This window comes from Arachis hypogaea, chromosome 17 (assembly GCF_003086295.3).
Source record: "Arachis hypogaea cultivar Tifrunner chromosome 17, arahy.Tifrunner.gnm2.J5K5, whole genome shotgun sequence".
Taxonomy (NCBI): domain Eukaryota; kingdom Viridiplantae; phylum Streptophyta; class Magnoliopsida; order Fabales; family Fabaceae; genus Arachis; species Arachis hypogaea.
The window spans coordinates 133,453,811-133,474,188 of record NC_092052.1 but is presented as its reverse complement, the minus strand read 5'-3'; the positions used below and the strand labels follow the sequence as shown (position 1 = coordinate 133,474,188).

The 20,378-nt window shown below is 34.7% G+C and overlaps 1 long non-coding RNA gene and 1 other non-coding gene across 3 annotated transcripts; both read right to left on the bottom strand.

Moving 5' to 3' along the window:
* Positions 1–10,110: 10,110 nt before the first annotated feature.
* On the bottom strand, positions 10,111–11,291 carry LOC112767393 (uncharacterized). Its single transcript, XR_011875728.1, has 3 exons — positions 11,064–11,291; positions 10,442–10,520; positions 10,111–10,252 (listed from the first exon to the last, which is right to left on the bottom strand). It is a non-coding gene; the product is annotated as an uncharacterized protein (transcript).
* Positions 11,292–17,639: 6,348 nt separating this feature from the next.
* On the bottom strand, positions 17,640–19,222 carry LOC114925674 (uncharacterized). Of its 2 annotated transcripts, XR_011875727.1 has the most exons (3): positions 18,971–19,222; positions 18,143–18,224; positions 17,640–17,954 (listed from the first exon to the last, which is right to left on the bottom strand). It is a non-coding gene; the product is annotated as an uncharacterized lncRNA (long non-coding RNA). The 2 variants fall into 2 exon arrangements; XR_003815057.2 differs by lacking the exon at positions 18,971–19,222 and having other exon boundaries at positions 17,715–17,954; positions 18,143–18,281.
* Between the last annotated feature and the right edge of the window lie 1,156 nt (positions 19,223–20,378).

Here is a 20,378-nt window from a genome sequence, read left to right as displayed (position 1 = left end):
AAACCATTAGAGTTTGGGAATGGACCCATGAAGTCAATGCCCCAAACATAAAAAATCTCACAGAACAACATAATTTGTTGGGACATCTCATCCCTCTTGGATATATTACCAAACCTCTGGCATGGGGAACAAGATTTACAGAAGGCAGTAGCATCTTTAAAAAGAGTGGGCCACCAGAATCCACAGTCTAAAATTTTCATAGCTGTTCTTTGATGGCCAAAATGTCCACCACTCCCAGAGGAGTGGCAGGCCTCTAAAATGGACTGGAATTCTGATTGAGGCACACACCTTCTAATTATCTGGTCAGCACCATACCTCCATAAATATGGATCATTCCATATATAATATTTGGACTCGGTTTTCAGCTTGTCCTTTTGATGCTTAGTAAAGTTGGGAGGGAAGGTATGACTAACTAGATAATTAGCTATAGGTGCATACCAAGGGACTACTTTAGATATTGCGTGCAAGCTATCTAATGGAAAAGCATCATTGATAGGAGTGGAGTCATCCTTAATGTGCTCAAGGCGACTCAAGTGGTCTGCCACTAAATTCTGGGAACCACTCCTATCCTTAATTTCTAAATCAAATTCTTGCAGCAACAATATCCAACGTATTAACCTTGGTTTGGACTCTTTTTTAGCTAATAAATATTTTAGAGCTGCATGGTTTGAGTACACTACCACCTTAGTACCAAGTAAATAAGCTCGGAATTTATCCAGAGCAAAAACGATAGCCAGAAGCTCTTTTTCAGTGGTAGTGTAATTAGATTGAGCAGCGTCTAATGTCTTAGAAGCATATGCAATTATAAAAGGATCCTTACCTTTGCGCTGAGCCAGCGCCACTCCTATTGCATGGTTGGAGGCATCACACATAATCTCAAATAGCTGGCTCCAGTATGGTCCTCTCACAATCGGAGCTTGAGTCAAGGCGATCTTCAGCTTATCAAACACTTCCATGCAGTCCGCACTCAGCTAGAACTCCACATCCTTCTGCAGCAATCTGGATAAAGGCAACGCTACCTTACTGAAGTCCTTGATAAATCTCTGGTAGAAACCTGCATGACCAAGGAACGAACGGACTTCCCTCACGGAGGAGGGGTAAGGTAAACTAGAAATCACATCTACCTTTGCTGGATCTACAGAAATACCATTATTAGAAACAACATGTCCTAGTACAATACCTTGTTTTACCATAAAGTGACATTTTTCAAAATTTAATACAAGTTTTGAACTAACACACCTGTCTAATATTCTAGCTAAACTATCCAAGCAAATGTTAAATGAATCACCATATACGCTAAAACCATCCATAAAAACTTCCATACAGTTCTCAATAAGATCTGAGAAGATACTCATCATGCACCTTTGAAAAGTAGCCGGTGCATTACACAAGCCAAAAGGCATCCTTTTGTATGCATACGTTCCAAAGGGACATGTAAAAGTAGTCTTCTCCTGATCTTCAGGAGCTATATGAATTTGAAAATAGCCGGTATAACTATCTAAAAAGCAGTAATGTGATTTACCTGACAGGCGATCAAGCATCTGATCAATAAATGGCAAGGGGTAATGATCCTTGCGAGTGGACTGGTTGAGGCGCCTGTAATCAATGCAAACCCTCCGGGAATTTTGCTCTCTAGTTGCTATGAGCTCTCCTTACTCATTCTTCACTGTAGTGACTCCAGACTTCTTGGGCACCTCTTACACTGGGTTGACCCATTCGCTATCTGAGATTGGGTAGATGATGTCAGCTTCCAACAGTCTGGTTACTTCCTTCTTGACAACTTCCAAGATGGTGGGGTTCAGCCGCCTCTGGGGTTGGCGAACAGGCCTTGCTCCCTCTTCTAAAAATATTCGGTGCTCACAAACTTGAGGGCTGATGCTTACTATATCCGTCAAGCTCCACCCAATTGCTTTCTTGAGTTTTCTCAGCACACTAAGCAGCTGCTCCTCCTGTTGGAAAGTGAGTTCCCTTGCAATGACGACTGTGAGCTTCTGATGGTCCTCAAGGTAAGCATATATACTTGAGGTGGGGTGGAAGGGGCTTCAATTCCATTTTCTGCTCATGGCTAGGTACTGGATCATCTGGAGCTAGTGATGATGGAAAAGTGTCCTCATTGTGTTCAGAGGGTTTCCCCACACTTGGACCGTGCTCCATGTGCATCTCTTCTACTTCTTCCTGCTGGACTGCAGCCACAGTTTCATCAATGATGTCGCACTGGAAGATGGAATGATCTTCCGGAGGGTGCTTCATAGCTTCATCCAAGTTGAAGCTCACTGCTCTGCCATCTATCTCAAAGGAGTAAGTTCCTGAGAAGGCATCTAATTTGAACTTTGAAGTCTTCAGGAATGGCCTTACAAGCAGGATGGACAATGGTCTTCCTGAGTCATTAGGGGGCATCTCCAAAATATAGAAATCAATGGAAAAATGTGAGCCCCTTAATGCTCACCAGCACGTCCTCAGCAATTCCAACCACTGTGATGATGCTTTTATCTGCTAAAACAAAACGAGCTGCCGACCTTTTTAAGGGAGGGAGCCTCAAAGTATCATATACAGACAATGGCATAATACTCACGCACGCTCCTAAATCACACATGCTGTCAGAAAATATTACACCCCTAATGGTACAGTTAACCATGCATGGACTTGGATCACTATATTTTTCAGGTATATCCCCCATTAAAGCAGATATAGAACTACCTAAAGGAATAGTTTCTAATTCATTAATCTTATCCTTATGTATGCACAAATCTTTTAGAAATTTTTCATATTTAGGTACTTGCTGAATTGCATCAAAAGGGGGAATGGTTACCTCAACCTTTTTGAAGATTTTTACCATTTTGGGATCGAGTTCCATCTGCTTTCTGGGCTTTCTTGCAAGGTGTGGAAATGGGATAGGAATGGCATCTCTTATGACTTCATCTTCCTTTGGTTCTCCATTTCTTGGTTGAGTTGCTTCTTCTTCAACCATGTCTTGTGCTTCATCTTCCTCTTCAACATCCTCCACTTCAACCATGTCCTCAACTGGGGCGTTTTCTTGCAAGCTTGGCTCCTCATGATTCCTCTATTGTAGTGTGGTTTCGGACCTCAAAGTGATGGCATTGATTCCACCTTTGGGGTTGGGTAGAGGTTGAGAAGGAATTCCACTGGAGCTTGAAGGCTGATTATTGGGAGCGGAGAATGAATCCATCCTGGAGACAAGAGTTTGTAAAGTGGCATTCAGACCATTTATGGTAGAGTTAAGTGTAGTCTGAATGTTTTGTTGTCCTTGTGCAAGAGAACGAAGTATCTCATCATTAGAAGAGGAAGGGGGATAAGTGATCTGAGGAGCCTGCTGTTGGTTGTCCTGAGGCAATTAGGACTGCCTTAGGTGAGGTGCTCTATAAGGCTGGTTCTGGTTCTGCTGTTGATAGGGAAGGTTCTGCTGATTCCGGTGCTGCTGATTGTTATTATTATTCCACCTCTGATTTTCCTGGTTATCTCTGCCTCCTCTGTTATAGTTGTCCCTCCAGCCTTGGGTGGAATTATCTCTCCACCCATGGTTGGAGTTGTCTTGCCAACCTTGGTTATAGTTCCCACCTTGGTTATAATTGCCGCCTTGTTGATAGTATCCTTGATTCGGGCGGTCATAGAAGTTATGAGTAGCTGCCAAGGTGTTGTCTTCTTGTTGGAGCTGCGGACACTCATCAGTATAATGATTATAATCGGCACATATCTCACACACTCTCTGAGGAACCAGTTGTTGACTATGTTGTGGTGAGGGAGGCTGAGATTGTTGTTGATTTAGTTGGAGCTACTTCAGTATGTTGGTCATCTCTCCCAGAGTCTGTGTGAGGGCAGCAGTTTCACTGCTAGAGGAAACCTTCGCAACAGCCTTGGGATGGTTGGTCCTATGCCTAGCATTCCAGGTAGATTCAGCTAGATCGGCGATCAGCTGCCACGCTTCTGTTGCCGTCTTGTACTTCTTCAGAGAGTCATTACTTGCAACATCTAATGTATTCTTATCATGAGGCTTCATGCCTTGTGTGAAGTAGCTGATCAACACCATCTCATCAATCTTGTGGTGGGAGCATGAATCTAAGAGGTTCCTGAAGCGTTCCCAATACTCATAAAGGGTTTCTAACTCTCCTTGGATAATGCAGGAGATCTCTTTCCTCAGTCTGTCTATAACTTCAGCTGGAAAGTATTTGTCCAGGAACTCCCTTCCGAGCAGATCCCAGTCGGTAACAACTGCTTCCGGTTGAGTGTAGAACCACTCCCTTGCCTTTTCCTTAAGAGAAAACGGGAAGGCAAATAGCAAAATAGTAGTTTTATCTGCACCATGATGCCTAATGGTTGAGCAGGCTGTCTAAAAGTCCCTAAGGTGCTTGATAGGCTCCTGAACTAGTAAGCCATGAAACTTAGGTATTAGGTTGATTAGCGAAGTCTTCAGTTCAAAATCTGCAGCCAAATTTGGGTGACGCGCTAGATACGGTTGCAGGGTGAAGTCTGGAGCTCCTGCTTCCTGTAGAGTAATCCTTCTGGGATCCGTCATATTACCTTCACGTGAATCAACAGAATTAGTAGAAAAGGAGCTTGTTTCTTCCTCAGATGGCGCTTCAGATTTGCCCTCTGATGAGATTGGTGAATTGGCGAGAACCACTTCACTACCCTCAGAGGCTAACCGAAGCCGAGCTCGCCTAATACGTGAAATAGTTCTTTCAATTTCAGGATCAAACGCGGCTAAGCTCGGATTAGGCAGCGAATGCGTCATTCAATGAAAGAAACATACAGCTCATGGTAATAAAATAAAATAAAATATGCAAAAATTAAAAATATGTACACCAACTAATAATTTAGCACGCAATTGCAACTCCCCGGCAACGGCGCCAAAAATTGACGTGGCGAAAATTAGCCGATTAAGAAATTAATATAGAACTAACATTGCAAGTACAGTTCTTAATCGACGAAAATCCACTTATCAATTTAGAAGGGTTGTCAGAAAATTAGAATAAAAATACTGGGAGTAGAAATCCCAGGTCGTCTCCCAACGAGTTGACAAAAGAGTGCTATTTTACTAGTCATGAATTTTTCGAGAAATTTCAAGAGTTGGAGAACAAAAAAGTAAATGATTGTAAATTAAAGGAATGGAAATTAATGAGGGAATTTATATAATCAAAATAAAATCCTTGACCGGGAGAAGATTAATTGGAAGTTCTGTCCTTGTTGGATTTTTCCCAAGTGTAATAGTAATAGGTTGTTGTTCTACTTAGTTATCCTTTACTGAATAAAGGGAAGTCAGGTAACTAACTAACCAACTCTGAATCCCAAGTCCTAATCCTTTCCTAAGGAAGGATTAGAGTCAGAGACTAGAGAGTCAATCAACAACTTCCAATCAAAATTAGCACTTGAGTATTCCAACTCAAGGGTTTCCTTTTAATCAACCCCCAAGTCAAGTTGGGAGTCTACTCCATTGACATGAATACAACGTTCACAAGCATATAAAGAGAATAAGAAGAAGACATGATAGATTAAATAATAACTGAAAATTAATTAAAAGTAAAAAATAGTACTTTGCATTAATAAATCCCAAATTCATAACATACTTATCTGAACAGGGTTAATAAGTAATCAAAAGAGTAAAGGAATAAGAAAAAAAACTAGAATAATAACAACTTCAACGGAGGTAGTGACTCTTCTCAATATCCAAAACAAAAGCATAAAATTAGAAATCTATGAATGTGTAGAAAACCTAGAGGAAGAGTAATTTTTCTCTAAGATTCAAAACTAAAACTAAAAACTATCTGAATGTGAATGTCTCTTGAGTCTCTGCTTGTCCCCTGGTTCTAGTCTGTGTTTCTGGGCCGAAAACTGGGTCCAAACTCAGCCCAAAATCGCCCCAGCGTTTTCTGCGATTTCTGTAGGTAGCGCATGTCACGCGTACGCATCGCTGGTCATCCTCGCATGTCACGCGTACGCGTCAGGCACGCGCACGTGTCGCCGTGCGAACTCCAATTCACGCGCACGCGTGAGCCATGCGTGCACGTCGCTCCTCGCTGGTTATCTCCTTTATTTCTTGTGCTCCTTCTATTTATTCAAGCTTCCTTTCCATCCTCTAAGCCATTCCTGCCCTATAAAGCCTAAAAATACTTAACACACATATCACGGCATCGAGTGGTAATAAAGGATAATTAAAATTGACAGTTTAAAGGCCTAGGAAACTTGTTTTCAACTATATCACAGAATTAGGAAGGATTTGTAAAACCATGCAATTTATATGAATAAGTGAGTAAAGAATTGATAAAAATCACTCAATTGGGCACAAGATAAACCATAATATAGTGGTTTATCAGACTGTGACCAGCCCTTTGGTGACTTTATCTCTAACAAAATATAGATCAATTTCAAAATGTTTAGTTCGATGATGTAATATCCGATTGTTGGCAAAGAAAACTGCTGACATGTTGTCACAATACACAATAGGAGGAATTTTGCAAGGTTGTCTCATTTCAGCTAAGAGTATTTGAATCCAAGTAAGCTCTGCAAATACAGCGGTCATGACTTTAAATTCTGCTTCTGTAGAGCTTTTGCTAACTGTAGGTTGTTTGCTACACTTCCAAGATATAAGATTGGCACCAAAGTATACACAAAAATCAGAAGTAGACTTCCTATCATCTAAGTCGGATGCCCAATCTGAGTCTACAGAAGTAATTAATCGTAAATAAGAACTTTTGTGAAAATAGAGGTTCATACTGATACTACCTGCTAGGTACCTCATTACCTTTTTTACTGCATTCCAATGATCTTGCTATGGTGAAGCCATGTATTGACTCAGTTTATTGACTGAATATGTAATGTCTGGTCTAGTAATGGTTGCATATTGCAGCCCTCAAATGATAAAACTAAATAAAGTTGGATCTTCAAAAGCTGAGCTGCTGTTGGATTGAAGCTTAATCAAACTTATCATAAGGGTAATGACTCCTTTTGAGTGTTGCATACTTGCCTTATTTAATAACTCACCAATATATTTAGATTGATTAAGAGAAATCAAAGAAGAAGAATGATGAACAGCCTCGATACCAAAAAAGTAATTCAAATCTCCTAACTCTTTTAACAGAAAAATTGAATGTAACTGTGTAATTGTAGAAGTAATTTTAATATCATCATTATCCGTTACTAACATATCATCAACATATATAAAAATGTAAGTGACAGAAGTAGCTGTTATTTTTCAAAAATAATGAAGAATCACTTTGAGTACAAGTAAAACTTTTCTAACTGATTCTTATTCTCTAACATTAAGGAAGACACAAAAGAGGAAAGAAGAAATCATGGGTTTAGTGTTGCAATCTCCATGTGGATTTGTGCTGAATATGTTGCTTCAAAATAATATATAGCAGTGGGTGGCTATCTTGTGAATGCTGAGAGTAATATTGTTGTGCTTTTATGTGAGTTTTTGAATGCAGATTCTAGAGTTAATGCCTTGGCGGAGTGCATTGAAACATCCGGTCAATTCTTGCTGGAGGAGTGTAGTGCAATTCTAAAGCGGGTGGTCTTCAAAACCAATGAAACAATCTTGGTGAGATGGGCCAAAGGACAAGGTGATAACTATTGGAAGCTGAATTTTGAAAGAAATAAACTGAAAAATTTTCTGCAAAGTTTCAATAATATTAAGGTTCAATATGCTTCACACAAGGAGTTCAAATTCATCAACAATTAGAAAAAAATGGTCAATAATCAGAATGAGAATAGGAAAGTCTTGTAGTGCTAATGACAAGCTATGTGATCTCCAAAATAATTTTCGTGAGCAACTGTGGCATTGATAATAGGGATGTGGTCTTTTATACAGTGCTGAAAACGGAATATTGCAATAAAAGGTGGATACATCATAGCAAGAGTTATTATAGCTCTAGTATTTAGTTAGAGAACTTTCTTTTTGATTTGGTATTAGTCTTTGTATTAGGTGTGATTTTTTTTTTTGTATTTCAGACATTTTTATATTAGTAGTGTTGTCCTATTCTTGATCATTATTCTTGATAACAATGCCAAAGAGAATATGACTGAGATGTAGGATTTATTTTGTATCTTTTCTCCCATTTTTAAGTCGAGTTTGTAACTCAACAATCGAAAAAAAATCTCCATATAGATTTGCATCATAGCCATGTGGCCTAGTGAGTGATTTAGAAACATTCATTTCTATTTTCGCACAAATCCAAATTAAATTTAATAGATATAAATCAACAAAACATTTTTAGATTCATTTCAAATGAAAAAAGGTACACAGATTCAATTTTTTTAATAAAAAATAAAAATAAAAAATTCAAACACAGAAACAACAGGTTGAGACAACAAGCAATGAGACGCAAGCGAGACTATGGATTGAGGGAATGAGGGAACAACGAAGACACACTCAAAGAGGGGAAGAGAAGCAGAACCATAGATTTGTGGTCATTTTTCAGCGCCGACCAATGGTTGTTTCCCTTTCTTGAGGAACGAGAACAACATAGGCACATGAGAGAGGGTGAAGGAGAAGGAACGTTCTCCTTGGAGAAGAGGTTGGAAGGCGGCACCATCGAAGTCCGAAGGCAACGACGGTAGAGAGTAGAGAAGGCTCGTTGTGACTTGTGAGAGAGAAGAGAGTAGGTGGAAGATGAAGGGGTATGGTTGTATAAGTAGACAATGAAAATACTAAATAATGTGAACAATAGATATAGCAGATGTTCATTTCACTAGGTGTACGGATAGTTATTCTAATATTAAAATTTAAGGGGGTAATTTGGAGATGTAGTGTGTTTTTATTTAATTGATGGTTGTTCAAGTTGTTCAAGAAAGTTATTGGTTACCTAACATAATCCTTATTAAAATATTAAAGAATAAAATTGTACAAAAAGTATATTTTAAGTTATAAATTTATGTTTCAAACATTTTAGAAAGACATAAAATACATATTGGGTAACTGTATCCTTTATCATTTTGTGTTAGTAAACAAACGCCAAAAATATACTATCATATTTTTGTGTTAATGGATATGATCACGAAATCAAACGCCGTCTTAGATTCTTCCTGTAACGCAGTCGTGTTTGACACTCTCTTTTACTTTTTTAACAACAGGTTTGGGTGTTAGAGAAAGAGAGACTGATGAAGTGGAAAGCAAAGATAGGGTTTTGGATGAAAAATAATAACATAACATATAATAATATGATTTACAACTTAAATTTCTACGTCTCTAGTCATAAACACTGCTTAATAATTGGTTCATACCATGACTTTATTTGACTAAAACAAACCATGCCATTTGGTGCATTATCTCTCTAAGTTGAGTTATATCAATTTTCAATTTTGAAACAGTCCTTTTGTTTAAGTAAAACAGAGGAGTTCTATCACTTGAGAGTGACAGTGGCTGTTCAAATCAGTGACTTCTTGATTAGGGCGCAGGGCTCGAAAAGTAAATAGAAAAAATTAGTCTGATCAATTATTGTTTATTAATCAAAGGGTTTAATTATTGTTTTAAAAATTTTTTGTTTTAATAAATATATCACAACAAATATATTAAAAACTTAAATTTTATATATTTTACTTAAAAAATGCTGTACTCGTTAACTAAACCTATAAATTAAATGTCACTAACTAGCTACATGAGTTAAAGCATTTTTTAATCTTTACGTTGTGCTATCAATTATTGAGGCCTTGTCTTCTAAACTTCACGTAGGGCCAATTAATCAGGCATCAATGAACATTGAGATAGTAGAGTTCTTTTAGAAATGCAAAGTGTGCAGAAAAACAAAGAGAATTAACGTGTTAATCAGAAAGAAAATAAAATTTATGGTGCAAGATTTGGATTCGGTCGGATCATTCATGCACGTGCCACATGTAAACCGTTTTTATTTTTGGCATGCCAATTATTGCCAATCAAGATATCCATCTTCAATCTAAATCTAAGTATCCATCAAAAAACAGAAGGGCAAAGACAGGTTAAGGATTATTATTTATTAACTAAGACGTTCATGATTTTGATACATGTATATATTACATATATATGCATATAATAATAATGATAATTATATATGAGGAATCATTTATATATACAAATTATTATTGTATTGTTATATAGATATGGATCATATATTTGGGTGGTGTATGCATTGATTTAATTCTTGGGCTTATTCTGAGTGTAGATATAATCGAGATGAGCTGCTAGAGTCCTTCTCATTAAACATTCGTCTCCTTCACAATTCTCATCATCTAACTGATCTCCTTCTTTGTATGTCTTAACATCCTTCAATTTCATTCCACACACATCCAAAGTATATTAATTCCTCAAACAAAGTAATACATATGAACAAAAATATAGTAATGTCTCATCATCGCATGACTATATATATACCAAATAAGAAAACTAATCGAACACTTGAAGAGTTTAATTAATAAGAATTAATTATTATTGAGTAAGATATACTATATGTACCTCATGCAGGGATGATGAAGAGACCATCGTCACGGCATCAAATTCAATGTGCGGACGAGAGGCGTAGATTAAGCCAAAGCTAAGAAGAAGAGACAAGGTGAAGATAGTGACCAATTTTGACATAATTGATTATGAGAACGTTTTCTTTTTTAAGAAGTTTTACCACTTAACAAGAATTATTTAAGATCAGAGAAGTCAAGGTTGTATGAGAAAGAATTGTATATATTCTTTCAATGATTATGATGATTCAATATATACAAGAAAAAAAGGAATATACAACTCATCAAATCAAAACAAACAAATCTAAAAAAGAAATCTTATCTTAACAGAATAAACAAATGAGTCACCTTATTCTAGAATAAACAGAAAAAGGCATGAGACAAAAATAAATAGAAAAAAAGAAAAAAATATTTTAATTGTTGTTTTGAGCTGATGATGATTGGTTCAATACCACTCAGTTGTGTTTTGTGTATGCGTTGCTTATGGACTATGCAGTTGAAGAGGAAGCACATAACCTTCTTTTTTAATAATATCATCATATACCATTTATAGAACATAGAATCATATATGCTATAATATGATATAAAATAATGTAAAGTGAAATGGAAGAAGCTAAGCTTACCCGGCACGGTGTAGAGTGAGTGATCCTCTATATATGCCACGATAGATTATTCGTCTACACCTAAACATCTTTCGTCTCTCAAATCTTGTAGACTTTAATTGCCACGAATCGATTTATGGCACGTTTTCAAGCCTTGTAGCTCCGATTATAACTCTTTTCAATTCCATGAGGCAGAGGAATGACAATGGGATGAGTAGGGCCAAATTTTCGTACTATTTGATTTTTTAATGGTCTCATTTCGTCTTACTCTATTTTATATAGAAGTTACTTTGTTATTATATATCAGAAGTAAAATTTTGTATCCTAACTCTATTTGTGGAATATTCGCCTCTACTTTTTTTTTTTTTTGTTTAAAGAGAGGAAACGACGTCTAGGTGAATATGAAGAGAGTCATTTGAGTTATAGTTGATTGACCTCTATTCCTTCTAAAATTTCTAAAATTTAGCATGTAAATTAAATTTTGAAATTTAAAAAGTCATAAACATTATCTAAATTTTGCTACCTTTGTTTGTATTGCTACCTTGGATTTTGTTGCGTTTTGCTAGCTGTTTCTGTTACTTCTTCGAGAATGGTGGAGCTTCATGGGTTACTTCTATGTATCTCTGTCAGATAGTCCCTCAATTTGTTGTACTGTGCTCTCTCGTTGCCAATCACACACTCCCTTGCTTCTTTGAGGGCCTTATATACCATCTTCCTATTAATCATAACGTTGTAGTCGATCTTGATGTGCTTATAAACCTCACTCAGGGTCATGTGAGGCTGAGTTTGAAGTCTCTTTTCCAGCTTCTTGGCCACCCACTTCTGATCTGCTATGTTGCTTCCAAATTCTCTGACACAAGTGTGATGAGGAGTATAAGTCTTGATTTGGTAACTCTTAAGCTGATTATTCCATGCACAGTAAATTGGCCATGGACAAGGATTCAACTTGGCAGCCTCAGTTGTCACAGTCTCTTCAGTCACATCAGCTTCATTCACATTGGCATCACCGTCATTCACATCTCCTTCATTCTCATCAGAAGCATTAACTTGCTCATTTGTAGCCGCAGTAGAAGATGTATGGCTCCCCTTTGGATTTCTTGGCTTTTTAATCCTTTCCACCCCATGTTCACAATCGCATCTAACCCTCCTTTGATCATTCTTTCTGTACCTAATTTTTCTCCCCTAAAAAATTACATGATCCTTAAGAGCATTCTTAAAACTTTCAATTGTGGCAAACTCTATTTCCAACTCAAAGTTTACCTCCCCAAATCCAACACTTTCATTAAATTGAGAGAATTCATACCTATCTCTCTCATCTTCAGAGCTTTCCAGAGTCAATAATGTCTCTGATTCATACTCAAAAATTGGATCTTCTTCTTCAATATTTTTCACAATCTCATCTTCACCACTACTGTTGGTAGGATCAGCAGCCCTGGCAGCCCCAGAATTTGGCAATCCAACCCTTGTTCTAACAGTTTTTGGCCCATTTGCAGTTGGGCCAGATGAGGTTGACCCATGAACTTTTTGTCCAGCATTATTTGGAGTCCTAGTGTTAGGCCTAGCAGCATCAGCAGCCCTAGAATTGTCTGGACCTGCATACTTTGATCCAAAACTAGTAGCTCCATTAGTGTTTGTCTTATTCTCTATTGAAGCCTTCCTTATTGCACCTATATTCCTCTGTGAAATCTTCTTTCCTATACCATCTTCTATTTTTTTGCCAACTTTTCTAGTATTTCTCTTCACAATCAAACAATCTGAGTCACTATCTTCATCCTCAAATCCTACTGGGTGGTCTATATGGTTCATCCTCTATCGTTTCATACCCTTCATCACTAGACTCCTCTTCAACATCTGCATTAGCATCAAAATCCAAATTGATGTCCTCTAGTGGAGTAACCATTATCGGGTGATCGAAATATAGATAAAACTCGTCAGTCTCCTGGTTCATCTGTTTATTCTCACGCCAATGATTAATCTCCAAATCTCCTTTTATAGGGTGCAGCCCCCTCTCCAAGTTAGGAGCCTTAGGATCAAACTAGTACCTAGCCTTATAATCCAAATAGCCCAAACCTTTGAACAGAGTTTTCAGGTCAAAGAAGCACATGAGGTCAATATCCATCTTAGAAAATTTGTCAACTTTTCCATCAATATATAGAAGAACTCCCTAGTTATCCCTTACAAAATGTCCACCGTGATAAAAAATAGGAACTACATAATTCTCCATCTAACTGCAAGTACAACATACTTGAAATCAACAAACAGAATCATCAAACCCTAAACTACTCTATTTTAAGAATTTTTGTAACTGAACCCTAACCAAACACTATACAGTCACAACATAACAACAAACCATTATACTCTATAATTATCACAGAATAGAAACTCAAACCCCAACATACTCTGTAATGGTGACATTCAGCATTGTACTTAACTAATTTAAAATTCCATAAATCTAATCAACATAAGAGAATACAAACTCACCTTTCTCAATGAACGTGTTCAACTGTCGTTACATCCACTTCACTCGGTCCTGCGCACCAATTATTGCTGCTGTTTCGGGAACGACACGTCAATAGAGTCACCCAATGCTAACGTTGGTGATCGAATTCTTCAACGATAGTGACAATAGTGCTTTGGGAGATTAAGTGCGATGCAGTGATAGCCACCTTCTCTGTAAAAGTTTGAAGAATGTGTAGGGTTTGGTTTCTATTCAAATAGAAAGGGGTTGAAGTAGAGGAGAAGAAGCGTGATCTTGTGTCTCCCACTAAAACTCAATGTTTGGTGCCAAGCCCTAAACGGCGCCGTCTTGATGAGGTGGCTAGGGACTAATTTGTCCTTCTATGACACTTGTACTTGTTGCTGGACACGCTGGAGAGTAACTGTGTCACTTCAGCTTTTTCTGGTGGCATAAAATGGAGAAATGGGTCTAGGGATTGTTTTGACCACTAGAGAAAAACAATGGGGACTAATTTGTATATTAATTTTTTTCAGGGACCAAAATGTTCGATTTTCAAATCCTCGAAGACTGATTTGGGTAATTACTCAAAAAATAACATAAAAAAATAATTATACGAAAAGAATATAGTTAGAATTCTTTGGATTTTCTCTTTTTGTGTGGTGTGAAAAAAATTTCAATAAAATTACAAGGGTGTGAAGGACCATTATTAAAAAAAAAAATAAAAACTTGAGGAAGTTGAAAAACTTCAACTAACTCTAAAGTGTTTATGGACACTAACTAATTACCAAAGGGTTTACATCCTTTTATGATTGAGTGATATTGTAACTCCTGTAATTATAGGAAATGGTTTATTAAGATTTAATCTTCACGTAATTATTCTTTTTCTTATCTCTTAATTCCATTAGCTTCTTCTTGATCATGAAAGAAACATATTGATGAATTCACATTTGACAATAAATTTTGAATAGATTTGAGTGGATTTCATCATATAAACTTACATTTATTTATTCAAATAGCATACTTTTGTGTTCTTTTCCTAAGTTGAGCTTAATTGTGAAAACATGATATTTTGTGCTTAATTTAACCAATTTTATTCCACTTTCATTCCATTCGATACCTTGATAGTTTTGACGAGTGATTTCAGGTATAATAGGTTGGAATGGCTTGATGAGAGTGGAGGAAAAGCATGCAACATGGGGAAAACATGAGGAAATCAAAGAAGAAGTACACAGGGATGTGTCCGTACGCACAAGAAGGAAATCAGCATGCGTGCGTACGCATAACCCTCTATGCGCACGCACCAGTGAAAATTCAGCGAAGTGTGCGTACGCACAGATACGTACCAGCTCGTGACTTCATTAATAAAGCACGTGGCTCGCGATTTTGGAGCTCTTTTGGCCCAATTTTGGAAGGCTGAAGCTTGTTTTGAAGTGCTATATCAAGGGGCATCATTCACATATCAAAAGAGGGATCTCACTTTTAGATTAGAAAACTCATAGTAGGAGTAGGAATAGTGTACTAGTATACAAAATTCTCTCTTACAGTTTTAATTAGGTTTTCAATGTAGCATTTTATAGTTCAATTTTGATCTTGGATTTAGCTATCTCATTGTAAGTATTCCTTAATTTTCTCTTTTATTACATTACTTGTTCTACACTTTCATATATTTTAATTCCCTTTATCAATATATACATAGTTTTGCAATTTTGGATTTTTAGTTGGTTAATTTGATGTTTGATGATTATTACATGTTTGTTTGAGTTGCCTTTGTTATTTTTGATCATTTGTGATTCATAGTTTTTATCATTTTTCCAATTTTATCATGTTTTAGGATTATGCCCTCCATGTGTTTGATGAAATGCCAATTTTAATTATGGGGTAGATTTCCACCCCTTGACTTGGGAAAATGAGTTTATGGATTGTTAGAGTCATAATGTCCGACATTTAGTAATAATTCTTGGGTTGTTAGTTGTTATTGTTTCCAATAACGCTAGCTTCTTGCTAAGGTAATTAGTAAGTTAGCTAGGATTTGTGGATTAATAACAATTATGCTCACTTGACCTATCCTTCGATGTTAAGGATTGATTTAATGAGATTAATCTATCATAATTATCATAGTTGTGGTTATGGCAAGGAAGAGATTCCATAACTCATCCCAAGTCAAGGTTCCATTTATGTTTTGAACCACAATTTCCTCAACTTTGAATCTTACTTGTCCATATTATATACATAGTTCTTTTATTCCTTTATTAGTTTATTAATTGTAATTTTGATCGTTCTTTAATTTCTTTAATTGTTCGTTTCTTTAATTTATTGAAAACACCCCTTTTGCTTTCCACAACTAAAATTGTGCACTCTTGACATTAGTTCCTAGGGAAGACGACCCGAGATTTAATTACTCTCGATTAATTTGAATTAGAAATTTTAAACTTTGATATTTGGAATTTAATTGTCAGTTTGGACTATACTATCGACAAAGCTCTTTTCTAGAGTGAAATTATAAACCGGTGCAAAAATCTTAATTCATCACATATCAAGAATAAAAGAGTAACATAGCTTAAAGACTCAAAAAACACGATTTCTTTATCTTTGACAAAATTAAAAAAAAAAAAGCAGGAGAAAAAAAACTGAAAAGGGCCGGGATCTAAATTTAATAATTAAATAGTCAAGCAGTAATGATAATAAAAATCCCAAAATCAGCTATAGCATAGAATGTTACTATTTAAATAAAAAATAACAGTAATTGCAAAAAAATATCTTTTTCTTTCGAATATATATATATATATATATATATAAAAGATTAATATTTAAATTTATCTCTTAAAAATTATTATTTTTTAAATTAATCTCCTAAAGATTAAATTAGTTAATTACATTATTAGTTTCTTAAAATACAATAATAAATCAAATCGATCTTTTTATCAGTTAGATAATTAATGTGTTACGTTCGTTAAGTAAAATGTAGTCTAATATATAACACATTAATACCACGAATCTAAAAATAATTAGTTAATATATCATCTGATATGTCATAAACTTATATATAGTCAAATTAATTTATTAATTTTTAAAAATATATACATGAGTCATTTTTATTACTAAAATTTTAAAATTTAATCAATTTAATCTGTAGCTTTTTTTATATACTCTATTTTTAATATTTTTTAATCCTATTTAATTTCATTTATTACACTTTATAAATCCTATTTGTTACTTAAATGATTTTGTCAAATGATTGTTAGTTATATACTAAAAGAAATTTAATTTTTTTAGATCTCATAATATAATTGTTAGTCGAAAAATATTTTTGATTAAGGTAAGTTAGTTCGAAGCGGTGAAAAGATCGATTGAGATGTAAGTAGTTGTCGAAAAGATGCACGTGCAGGTATTGGTCGGAGGAACTTGACACGGACTCGATTTCAAACACCATATTAAATCGAACGGGCCTAGTCGAACAAGTATTCGAAATAGCAGATCGAGCAGTTACGTAAGTGGAGAAATTGAAGGCTTTCATCATGTGAGAAATTTGTTGGTAACGTTTATTGGCAAAAGAGTGGGAACAGTTACCTGGGAGTGTGCATACAAGACAGCGCTATGTAATTAATAATCGGTTATAGAAGTAGACTATAAATACTAGAAAGCTTTAGGGAATAAGAGTTGGAACTTCGTTTCAGAAATTACTCACGCACACTCACATCTCCAGAAACTTTCTGAGTCTGCTTCGAGTCAATTATCTGTAGGGTTCCCTCCACATGTCTTTATCTTTTCAATTTAACTTTCTATAAACGTTATCTTTTCAAACAAATTTATGTTTCAAGTAATGATTTAACTTTCGAATGCAATTTATCTTCTAGTATCTTTAATTTTCCTGCCAAAAGCCCTTCGACTTAGTTCAAGACACCTTTACTGCTTTCTTTAAATTTCAATGCAAACCTTTTCCGATTTCAGTTAATTTATTTTTCGAATTTATTGTCTTTAACTTCTTTTATCCTTTTACAAATTTTTATTTATTTGTTATTTCGATACCTGTCTAATCGAAGACACTTTGATACACTTATAGAAAATTGGTACCTGCAAAAGAGGAGTTGGTTTCGCTCCCAGACCATTAGAATCGAACCACCATCGATTTGCTAAAAATCGACAAAACAATAATATAGTAGTATTTTAAAATTTCAGTCTCTTGATTTTTGATACATGTATATATTACATATATATGCATATAATAATAATGATAATTATATATGAGGAATCATTTATATATACAAATTATTATTGTATTGTTATATAGATATGGATCATATATTTGGGTGGTGATATGCATTGATTTAATTTCTGGGCTTATTCTGAGTATAGATATAATCGAGATGAGCTGCTAGAGTTCTTCTCGTCAAACATTCCTCTCCTTCACAATTCTCATCATCCGACTGATCTCCTTCTTTGTATGTCTTAACATCCTTCAATTTCATTCCACACACATCCAAATTATATTAATTCCTCAAACAAAGTAATACATATGAACAAAAATATAATAATGTCTCATCATCGCATCATGACTATATACCAAATAAGAAAACTAATCGAACACTTGAAGAGGTTAATTAATAAGAATTAATTATTATTGAGTAAGATATACTATACGTACCTCATCATGCAGGGATGATGAAGAGATCATCGTCACGGCATCAAATTCAAGGTGTGGGCGAGAGGCGTAGATTAAGCCAAAGCTAAGAAGAAGAGACAAGGTGAAGATAGTGACCAATTTTGACATAATTGATTATGAGAATGTTTTTCTTTTCCAAGAAGTTTTACCACTTAACAAAAATTATTTAAGATCAGAGAAGCCAAGATTGTATGAGAAAGAATTGTATATATTCTTTCAATGATTATGTTGATTCAATATATACAAGAAAAAAAGGACTATACAACTCATCAAATTAAAACAAACAAATCTAAAAAAGAAATCTTATCGTAACAGAATGATGAGTCACCTTATTCTAGAATAAACAGAGAAAGACATGCATGAGACAAAAATAAATAAAAAAATAATTATTCTAATTGTTATTTTGGGCTGATGATGATTGGTTCAATACCACTCAGTTGTGTTTTGTGTAAGCGTTGCGTATGGACTATGGAGTCGAAGAGGAAGCACATAACCTTTTTTTTTAATCATATCATCATATGCCATTTATAGAACATAGAATCATATATGCTATAATATGATATAAAATAATGTAAAGTGAATGGAAGAAGCTATAACCAATATTTAGTTATAATAATACTGTTATATTTATATAACCAACCTGGTATTTCTGAGCAACACTTGCATTTGAAATCATTTATCAGAAATTAATCAGAAAATTAACATAAACACTAAGAATAATTGAAATTATGAAACGCTTGGTAGGTTTTCAATGATGGGAAGAGGAGAAGGTCTTGGTAAAAGCTTGTAGCTTGCTTTGCTGCTTCTTACATTTTGATAATAGAGAAAATAAAGAGTGGTGCAAGCCAAAAGAAGAAGCAGCAACAACATCGACATAACTCCTTAGAGAGTTTGAGAGAGAGACAAGAATTTGATTCGGGATACTGCTGAGAAGTGTGAAGTTGTAGAACAAGTTTTTGAGAAATGCAAATGGAAATAAATGAAATTATGTCTAATCTCAACTAAGAATGGAGAAGTAATTCTGTTTATATACTATAGTCTATAGGACTATCATATTTATGTTGTCTTGAATCTTTATGATAAAGGATTATTTATTATTTTGATAAGTTTGTAAATTGATTATCTGATATTTAGTACAAATTTTATTTTTATATTTAAAAGTTTAGTTGCCTCGTTATCTAATATTTAGTATAAATTTTATTTCTATATTTAAAAGTTTATTTGTATTAATTGTCAACTATTTTTCCAATAAAAAAAATATGACTATTAAAATTGACGACACTCTTATTACTTTTTAAATTTAAAATATACAAAAGAAAATAAAAATATCGACGACATACTTGACGATTATTTAATAATTAAATCGACGGCTGTTTTGTCAATTTTAATGAATCAAATATCGACGAAAAGGTTGTCGATTTTTTATAATAATATCGACGATAAACCTGTCGATTTTATTAAGCATGTAAAATTCTCAAACTCATGTTATAGACGACAAGGTTGTCGATTTTATTGAATTATTATCGACGGACTGGCAAGCCGTCGATTTTATTAAAATTTTGCCATCGTTTTTCAATATTATCGACGGCCTAGCTGTCGATTTTAACGGTGTTTCTTGTAGTGCTTATTTGATCAATTTTTAAATTTTTAGGGATAAAAAAATGATTCATATGTATATTTTCAGAAATTAATTTGACTTTATATAAGTTCATGACGTATCAGATGATACATTAATCCATCACTTTCTGACACGTGTTATTAACTTGCCATGTCATCATATCATGTGTTAGTGTCACTTAACGTGATATTATCATGTGACTTATGAAAGAACCGATTTAATTTGCAGTTATATCTTTAGGGACTGATATGAATAGATAATCTTTCAGAGATGAATTTGAATATTAACTATAGTGTTTATGAGTAGACAAAATCAAATTCACCTAAATCAGACCCAACCCTAAATTATGACTGAATTTATTCTCTAAACCTTTATCTGATTTTAAACTCGATAAAATTTTAACTATTTAAGTCAATTTTATGAATTTATACCAAGTTTAAACCAGATTTATGAGTTAATAATATATAAGTCAACTTTATGATAATATTTTATGATTTAGCATCCAAAGTTATTATGAAATTTTGATAACACTTCTAAATTGTAACTAAAGTTATAAAACCACACAAATGTTTTACTATTTTAAATATATGACAATATTTT